A 9,110-nucleotide genomic window follows, 5' to 3' on the forward strand; every position below is an offset into this window, starting at 1 on the left:
CACGGGAAACACATTCTTAGGTAATCAAATATGTGAGTTTCCTTCATCTATTCCAGGTGTTTTTCCCCTGACGGTTAATGAATGGGAATTGGGGGTTGGGGGCAATGACTTCAGCAATGTACCCAGGCTCTGACAGACAGCCAATGGCTGGAATCAGGATGCAAACCAGGTCAAGACCATCCCAAAGTCTAAGCAGTTTCTATTTTTCTGTGGTCAGCTATATGGCATGAATGGGTGTGTGTGTGTGTGTGTGTGTGTGTGTGTGAGTTCAGTCATAAGCCCCCGTCCCACCTCCCCTTACACTAGATGTGCCTTCAATTCTTAGCTGTAGAACCGTTCACTTGTTCCCTCAGTACCCCCAAACAAGGATCCACACAGACAACTTACTTCTATTTTTACATACTCTTTTTTAATATTCTTTTCCATTTTAGTTTATCACAGGATACTGAAAATAGCTCCCTGTGCTGTTCGTTAGGAGCTTGTTGTTGATCCACTCTAAAATGCAATAGTTTTCATCTACCAGCCCCAAATTCCAAGACCATTCCTCTCCCTCCTCTCCTCCCTCTCGGCAACCTCGCATCTGCTCTCTGTGCCTGTGAGTCTGTTACCTTACTTCTGAAGAAAACTTCCAGACAGAAATTAACCTATGTAAAATGAAGTTAACCTATGAAGTTAACCTATGTAAAACGAAGAGTTGGTAAGAAAGAACTGATGCTTCCTTAGAAATGCATGGAGAAGAAGGTGCTCTGATTTTAACTCAAGTATCTTTACAACAGTGAGGAAAATGCATCAGACAATCTTAGGTGGATAGAAAGACATATTCCACATATGGCTCAGTTAGCTACAATTCTGGGTTCGTGTACTAACCTCTCAATCTTCATCTTGAGTTGAAAATTTCATTCCCATAGAGTTCCAGTCCTGGGAGATTGGGCTATTTATTCAAATATTCAACAAAGAGTTGAGGGGTTTGGGGCCACTCACTGTGTCACATGGGATCTTAGTTCCCTGACCAGGGATGGAACTTATGCCCTGTGTGTTGGAAGTGTGGTGTATTAACCATGGAACTGCCAGGGAAGCCCCAACAACAGATAGTTTTGAGCACCTTCCCTATGCCTAGCACAGAGGGTCTCAACTGAGGGCAACTGAGGCTCCCAGGGAAACGTCTATAATGTCTGGAGAAAGGGTGGGTTGTCGTAAACAGAGCAGAAGCTAGTGCACTGTCACCCAGGGAGGAGGACCCAGGATGCTGTGAAATGTCCTACAGCGTGCAGGACAGCCCCTCACAGCAGACTCATCCAGCCCAAGTTGTCAACAGCACCTAGGCTGAAAACACCGTTCGTTATAGACACAGTGTGCTTACAAGTTGCAGAAAGGGAGACTCGGCCTTTGCCCTCTTTGAGCTTACACACGCCTGGTGGAAATAGAAGCTAATCCATAAATGCACAGCAGTGATAGTTGCAGTGATGGATGGATACTGGAGATTCGAAAAGGAACCTTCCAAAAAGTGCTCTTGACCCTGACGCTACAAGGTCAGGGAAACCTTCCCTGAGAAACTTGTCATGAAACTGGGACAGAGGATAAGAGGAGCTCATTTATAAAAGAGAAAAGAGAAGGGGGAGTCCCAGCAGAGTGAAGAGCGTGTGCAGAGGCCCGGTGGCTGGGAAGAAGAGTGGTGAGGAGGGACTGCAAGAAACATGCCGTCGCTGGACGAAGAACCGGGAAGAGGCTGGAAATTAGCCGGGGCAGGCGTTATACGGCCTTGTGAGGAACATTATGGTTCATCTGACATAAGAGCCAGGAGTTTTTTTTCAAAAGTCTTAAAGTTAATTTTATTTTATATACTACCTTCACAAAATGACAGTTCAAATGGCAGTGATATACAGTGAAAGCTTTATCACAATTCCACAAAAGTCAGAGAAAGGATAGTGTAGGTGGATGCTTTCAGGCAATGTGTTTGCAGAACTGGGAAGTAAACTAGCAAGAAAACCCAATGTCAAATGATACGTCATCACTGCATGCACACAACTCACAATACATTTGGCCCTGCCCCTCAAGCTCCTACAACTTACTTGGGAAGATATGATGCAAGAAAAAAACTGCACCGAAGACTATTACATAACAATCACTCAGGGCAGACAAACTAGCACAGAGACTATCAAATAGCACAGGTCCTTAGAGTTTATATGATGCAACTCTCTTATTGGACTTCCCTCATAGCTCAGTTGGCAAAGAATCCACCTGCAATGCAGGAGACCCCGGTTTGATTCCTGGGTCAGGAAAATCCGCTGGAGAAGGGATAGGCTACCCACTCCTGTATTCTTGGGCTTCCTTTCTGGTTCAACTGGAAAAGAATCCCCCTGCAATGTGGGAGGCCTGGGTTCGATCCATGGGCTGGGAAGATCCCCTGGAGAAGGGAAAGGCTACCCACCCCAGTATTTTTTAATTAATTTATTTGTTTTAATTGGAGGCTAATTACTGTACAATATTGTAGAGGCTTTCGACAAACATCGACACGAGTCAGCCACGGGTGTACACGTGTCCCCCATCCTGAGCCCAAGAGCCAGGTTTTACTTTCACTAAGAGGTAACAGAGCAGTGTGGTTGGATGATGCTTGATGAAAAGAAAAAAAAAATATTCTTTAGGGTTAAGCAAACTTCACCTCAGCTGCTTGCTGCATCTCCTTTCACAAATTACTCAAATTCTGTCAGTCTTTTACCTTTGACTTTCACCTATTAAATAGGGTTAGCACTCACTCTGCAGAGTTCTTATAAGGATTAAATAGTATAATGATATAATATGTAAGTGGCTTCCCGGGTGGCTCAGCTGGGAACGAGTCTGCCTGCAATGTGGGAGACCCGGGTTCAATCCCTAGGTCGGGAAGATCCCCTGGAGGAGGTGGCAACCCACTCCAGTACTCTTGCCTGGAGAATTCCACGGACAGAGGAGCCTGGTGGGCTACAGTCCATGGGGTCACAAAGAGTTGGACACAGCTGAGTCCTTTCATTTCATAATAAGTAAATGGAATACCAATAGTACCTGCTTCTTAGAACTGTTGTGATGATAAAATGAGTTAATACATGCAAAGTGTGTGAAATTTAAGACTTAGCTATTGTAATTATTGCCATCCTTGGCACAAAAGATACCTCAAAAGCTGCTGAGTAGCTCAGTTACTCAGATAGCTCAGCCCGTATGGCTGTTGGGATCTGACCGTCCTACAGAAACACACACACACACCAGACCCATGCAGAGCACCTGCCCGTGAATAAGTGGGGCACATGGAATCACACATCCACACACAGATATTTAAACATTTGTATACATATGACCAAGCAACATTTTTTTCAAGGAATAAGCTTATTTGCTAAGACCTGGGTGTTCATTGGAAGGACTGATGCTGAAGCTGAAACTCCAGTACTTTGGCCACCTCATGTGAAGAGTTGACTCATTGAAAAGACCCTGATGCTGGGAGGGATTGGGGGCAGGAGGAGAAGGGGACGACAGAGGATGAGATGCCTGGATGGCATCACCGACTCGATGGGCATGGGTTTGGGTAAGCTCCGGGAGTTGGTGATGGACAGGGAGGCCTGGCGTGCTGCGATTCATGGGGTCACAAAGAGTCGGACACGACTGAGCGACTGAACTGAACTGAACTGAAGGGAGTGCCAGGAGAAATATCAATAACTTCAGATATGCAGATGACACCACCCTTGTGGCAGAAAGTGAAAAGGAACTAAAAAGCCTCTTGAGGAAAGTGAAAGAGGAGAGTGAAAAAGTTGGCTTAAAGCTCAACATTCAGAAAACTAAGATCATGACATCTGGTCCCATCGCTTCATGGGAAATAGATGGGGAAACAGTGTAAACAGTGTCAGACTTTATTTTGGGGGCTCCAAAATCACTGCAGATGGTGATTGCAGCCATTAGATTAAAACACGCTTACTCCTTGGAAGGAAAGTTATGACCATCCTAGATAGCATATTAAAAAGCAGAGACATTACTTTGCCAACAAAGGTCTGTCTAGTCAAGGCTATGGTTTTCCCAGTGGTCATGTATGGATGTGAGAGTTGGACCACAAAGAAAGCTGAGGGCCGAAGAATTGATGCTTTTGAACTATGGTACTGGAGAAGACTCTTGAGAGTCCCTTGGACTGCAAGGAGATCCAATCAGTCCATCCTAAAGGAGATCAGTCCTGGGTGTTCATTGAACGGATTGATGCTGAAGCTAAAACTCCAGTACTTTGGCCACCTGATACGAAGAGTTGACTCATTGGAAAAGACCTTGATGCTGGGAGGTATTGGGGGCAGGAGGAGAAGGGGATGACAAAGGATGAGATGGCTAGATGGCATCACTGACTCGATGGGCATGGGTTTGGGTAAGCTCCAGGAGTTGGTGATGGACAGGGAGGCCTGGCGTGCTGTGATTCATGGGTTGCAAAGAGTCAGACATGACTGAGTGACTGAAATGAACTGAACTGAACTGGAGGGGGTGTCTCCGCTCACTGCGAGTTAAAGAAAGATACCATGGTAAGTATTCACTGAGGTAAATATTCATCAAGAACCTATTAAATATAGAGCAGTATGCTAGGTCTCATGAAAGCCAGGTAAGATACAAAATATGGTCTCAATTCTCCAGGGTGATGATAATTTGACACTTGGGCTGAACCCAGCTGTGATCATCTAGTGGGAGGACATTCCAAGGAACAGGAGGTTCAAATGACCTTGATTATGTAACATCCTAATTCTCAAAAAATTATTTTGGAGCACTGAGGAAGTTGATAAAGGGTTTCTACTATGGTCTAAATGGTTTCTAAATGGTCTCTACTATGACAAACATGCCCCAGATCTTCCATTGACCGGGTATCCCAAGTGGAGAGACTGTTTTAACTGGACTGTTTATCCAGGAACAGGGGAGGAGCTAGGCAATCACTACACCATTTTCTTCTGGGAGATGGAATTTATGAGACAAGATCCTAGATAGAAAGGTGATTTGCTGCTGCCGTGGTTTCTAATTTAGGAAGGTTCTCGGGCTCTCAGCCCCACTGGGCAGGCTCTCCGGGCTCTTGGTCCTCCTTCCTCCAGCCTTCATCAGGTGGTAAGAAGTCACCTGCCAGGTTCTGACTTTTATGAATTTAACTAAGAGCACTGGCTCACTCCCTTCTCATGCTAAAGGTAAAAGGAAACTTTTTCTACCTCCTTGTAGACTTGCAACATACTTGACACTTATTGATGCTGCCTAGGAAAGCAGGAAATGGCTCCACAAGTATTTCAGAACTATTTTAGTCCATGACTTAGCAATGCTCTCTGAATTCACTTGGAAGGCTTAATCTCCTGGTTAAAATGATAATTACTAATCTCAGTCCAAGAAATATTGAGGGACTGACTAATATAAATCTGGATAAAGTTTAAGAATTTAGAAAAAAAAATTGTCCTGATAAGGTACCTCATTTAATCCTCTGCTATCAAGAAGTTATTATTATCATCCCCTTAAAAGATTCAAAGAAGAGAAGAATTAACATTTATTATGAATTTAAAAGGTTTCATACATCAAACCAAGTGTTCTAAATATTTTATCTCATATAATCTCATCACAACTCCATTAGGTAAGTATTATTATTTATATCTTTTAAATAGGCAGGAAGAGAAATTAATGTAAGATGATCTGCCCAGGTGACAATAATAGATTGAGATTCTACCGCAAGTCTGGTTTTGCTAAATCTACCAACCTTTTTTAGCATGATCCTAACTAGACAATTGGAAAGCCTGTCCAGCATATAGTTTCTGTATTTCCTGACTGCACATGGACAAGGTTTTTCATGACACTTTTGCCAACGAGGGCTGGTCTTGCTGGAGAAGTAAGAAGGAAACAAGAATGTAACATGGGATGTGACTTGGAGGCTCTGAGACGGGTGTGGATTAAATGAACAGATGCCAGCCTGGGGTAGATTTCTGGGGATAATGCCAAGTGCTCTTATCTTGCCTCTGTTTTATGCAATATATTTAATATCAACCTGGAATAGCAAGTTGACGATATGTTGATAAAACACATTTCACTCTCTTTGAACCATTAAATTCACTATCTCATCAGTCTACAATATGAACCTCACTGCTTTACCTGCCTAATTTCTATATTTTTGGATCTAAGATTAAATATTACATCCTCTAGGAAGACTTTGAAGAAACTCTTAATCACAACTATGCCAGAGTCTCATGTTGCACAATTTTATTAACATGTTATTTTTTTTACATTAGTCACAGTTTTAATTACCTGTGTGTACATATATGTCCTCAAGTGCATGTGTGCTCAACCATGTCTGACTCTTTCCAACCCCATGAACGAGAGCTGGCCAGGCGTCTCTGTGTATGGAATTTTCCAGACAAGAATACTGGGGTGGGTTGCCATTCCTTTCCCCAGGGGATTTTCCCAAAGTGAAAGTGAAGTTGCTCTGTCATATCTGACTCTTTGTGACCCCATGAGCAATAGCCTACCAGTCTGGGAACCCACATGGGATTCTCCAGGCAAGAATACTGGAGCGGGTTGCCATTTCTTTCTCCAGGGGATCTTCCCGACCCAGGGATCAAACCCGAGTCTCTTGTGTCTCCTGCACAGGCAGGCAGGATTCGTTTACCACTGAGCCACCTGGAAGCCTGTATGTCATAATATACATAAATATATACTACGTTTATGCAAGTATATGCCAGATTCTTTAACAGTGCCCGCCTCTCTCATTAAGCTATATAACCATTTGGGCACAACTGTGACACTTTGATCATTACTGTATGTGGACTTGGCAATCAGTCTATTTTAAAAAATGTGAGTGAGTGACTGTAGGAAGGATGGTTAAGAGATGTAGTCACAGATCGAAGTATTTTTTTTAAATGTCAATCTCAACAGATTAAAGCTATGGACCAATGTTAAAGGAATAATGGACGATGCTCTGCTTCTCTGAGGGGGAAAAAATGTTTAGAGTTTTAGTATCCAAAGAGATAGTATCCAGATATTAGTATCTGGATATTAGTATCCAGATATTACATATCAGTCCAAGTCTGATGACATCATGAAAAAATCAAACACGTGAATTAATTTAATTGTTGGTAAATTAAAGAAAGAGACTGCCAGTGAACAGATAGCTGATACCCAGATCCTCATATAGTTGACCATTTCTGTGATCTGTCACCCACAATACACTTTTAAGTAAGGTATTTAAAACAAGAGCATTTCCAGAGCTAAAATTGTGAGACACACCAAAACCATGCCCATGTGAGGAACAGAAAAAAGGAAAGCAGGAAGAAAATTTCCTGGACTGCGTGATAAGAGCTCTTTGACTCCTAGAGTTTCATGTAGAAATGGCCCCATTGTGTAGAACAGCATGAACATGTAGAAGTTGCACAGGGGCGGAGGGACTTCAGCTGGGCTAGGATGACTCAGCAGGTAGAGAATCCGCCTGCGGTGCAGGAGACGGAGGAGGTGAGGGTTCGATCCATGTGTTGGGAAGATTCCCTGGAGGAGGAAATGCAACCCACTCCAGTATTCTTGCCTGGAGAATCCCATGGACAGAGGAGGTGAGGGTTTGATCCATGTGTTGGGAAGATGCCCTGGAGAAGGAAATGGCAGCCCACTCCAGTATTCTTGTCTGGAGAATCCCACGGACAGAGGAGCCCAGTGGGCTACAGTCCAATGGGTCGCAAAGAGTCGGACACAGCTGAGCAGCTAAGCACGGGCTTCAGCCGTCACAAGGCAAGACTTCTGCTTGAGAACTGTGTCATCCAACGTGGAACAGGAGAGTCAGGAGAAAATGAGATTTTCTAAACTTTAAGGTGACCTGATGTCCAGATACAGATAGGAGATTGAAGTATCTAACAAACGACTGAACTAGACACATTCTGAGGTCTTTTCCAGCTCTAAGAATTCATGACCTGTAGATAACTCTATCATATAAATATTCTGTTACAGATCCTGGAGAGCACCATTAAGATGACATGAGTGTAACTGACTATTATTATCCCAAAGCCCTATATCATAATACAGATGGTAGGCAAGCTTTAGACATGTTTGCTGAAGTCTTTTACATATTATCTTTCTGAGTGACTTAATTTTCTGCAAAGTGCAACTCAAATGTTGGATACCAAGTTATTTTCCATAAAGGGCTCTTATACAAAGGTTTTGATCATGAAATAATCTTAAAAGTGAAAGATAAAATGGGAAAAAGGGTAACTGACATGTTTTCATAGTATGTTCATCCATACAACAAAGATTTATTAAATGGCAAACCTTTGTGCAACATTAGGCTTGGTTTATGTGGGAGATAAAAGTATAAATAAGGGAGAATGGCTGCCCTGGAACTTACAAATAATAATCATGGTTATCCATTATGAGGTTGTTATTACTACTGACTGATCTTGGGGGTAGAAACTTTACATTAAGATCTCAAGAACTAAGCATAATTATTATCCCCACTTTTCAAATAAAAAACCTGGGACTCAAAGACATTGTGTATAGTCTAATATCACAGAACCAGGAGATGGAATCACTCAAATCACATCATTGAAAATCAAAACTAATTTCACACTCACACATTGCTCCTCCTTCTCCTCATGTTATAATATGATGTTGAATATGCTGCTGCTGCTGCTAAGTCACGTCAGTCGTGTCCAACTCTGTGTGACCCCATAGACGGCAGCCCACCAGGCTCTCATCCCTGGGACTCTCCAGGCAAGAACACTGGAGTGGATTTCCATTTCCTTCTCCGGTGCGTGAAAGTGAAGTTGCTCAGTCGTGTCCGACTCTTAGTAACCGCATGGACTGCAGCCTACCAGGCTCCTCCATCCATGGGGTTTCCAGGCACAAGTACTGGAGTGGGCTGAATATGCTAGGTAACAGTAGAAATCGTTCAAAGCATTAATGAAGTTCAGAAGAGAGAAAGAGAGTGAATGAAATGGACGTTGCTTGCTCACTGTTGGAAAAGCAGAGTCACTGATGCCCTAGGGGCTCTTGACATTTATTTACGACAATCTCTCATCACTCTAAGCTGGTTTATGTGAATAGCACTTATCAGAGTGGTGCTTCTGGATACGGTTTCTCTTTAAAGCTCATAGTAAGTAATACATATTAAACTA

This window comes from Muntiacus reevesi, chromosome 9 (assembly GCF_963930625.1).
Source record: "Muntiacus reevesi chromosome 9, mMunRee1.1, whole genome shotgun sequence".
Lineage (NCBI taxonomy): Eukaryota > Metazoa > Chordata > Mammalia > Artiodactyla > Cervidae > Muntiacus > Muntiacus reevesi.